This window comes from Monopterus albus, unplaced genomic scaffold, assembly GCF_001952655.1.
Source record: "Monopterus albus unplaced genomic scaffold, M_albus_1.0 scaffold69.1, whole genome shotgun sequence".
Taxonomy (NCBI): Eukaryota; Metazoa; Chordata; class Actinopteri; order Synbranchiformes; family Synbranchidae; genus Monopterus; species Monopterus albus.
The window spans coordinates 3,066,581-3,067,818 of NW_018127949.1; the positions used below are offsets into that span (position 1 = coordinate 3,066,581).

A 1,238-nucleotide genomic window follows, 5' to 3' on the forward strand; every position below is an offset into this window, starting at 1 on the left:
AAATCAAATCAAATCAAATCAGAGTGACGGCGGAGTTGTCCTCCCTGACTTGGGGGATGTTTGGACTACAGCACGTAACCCCAATCTACAGCAGGGGCAGAGGTACAAGAGGCCTACCCTGTAGGGGTAGAGGCCTATATTGTCAACAGCGAGGGCCACGGACTCAAAGGGAAAATTACAGTATCTGCCAGTAGAGTTTTAATGAGGACCCAGTGGACAAAATGCTCACTAACATAATAACTGCGCAAGACAGCAGTTGTCTGGTCAAGAACAGTTGACATGGTGCATTTGGGAAACAGACTCACCTATAGGAAAACTTTGCATTATGATGATGCAAACTGTATACCTGAATGAATTCCTATCTTATTGGATCTTATTTCCACACTTCTTGAAGGGGTGTTGAACATTGTTTTTTACTTACAGCACCCTTTATCATCATTGTAGACATATAGTACAAGATCAGGACATTGTTTTTAAATTTATTATGACTTTACTTTAGATACTTATGGAAATCACACCTAATAATAACTCTTAATGGACTTTGTCTATTCTCCTTTGTTGCATTTAAACTGGATATTGTGTATACATGTGTGACAGGTGGCTTTTTTGTTTGTAGTTTATATTTATTGTTGTGACAATGTTTTTATGCTGCCCTCTTTGCCAGGTTTCTCTTGAAATTAGATTTTAACATGGATAAAAATATTTTTAGATATTTTTTTGTAATGACATTTTCATTACAACATCTTTTGGACTGACAAAAACAAAGTGTGATATAGTTTTGATATGCAAAGGAAAATATTACATAACAGCAATAAAAAAAAAGAAAAAAGAAAAATTTCATTTAAAAAAGTCATGCTTAACGCTGAGAATAGAACTCTAATGTAGCAGGCAAAATTTTGTTTAAGAAAAGTATGTGCTGCAAAATGCTGGCAAGTATACTGTTACGGTAGCCCCCCTCACCAGGAGGGTGAGGGAGGACTGAGGTTGGACTCAAGTGTGCAGACCCAGGTGCTAGGGGGAAAAACATGACGGTAGCAGGTAAATAAAGTGAACACAAAGTATCAAAAGAACATAACATGGGAAGGTACGGTACTTGGATATGTATAATATGTAGTGTAGTGTAAATGAGTGTAGCGCGTAGGTAGTGTGGTAGAGTCAAGCCAAAACGCACAGTGTCTGTCAGCGTAGCATTCTACCAACATGTACAGTCCGCGTTACTATGTTAATGTTCCGGCAAA

General features: G+C 38.0%; 1 protein-coding gene across 1 annotated transcript in view; it reads right to left on the reverse strand.

The window, feature by feature from the left end:
- Nucleotides 1-1,238, reverse strand: part of LOC109963018 (paired box protein Pax-2a-like) — a 34,340-nt gene that overhangs the window by 7,935 nt on the left and 25,167 nt on the right. The window lies entirely within an intron of this gene.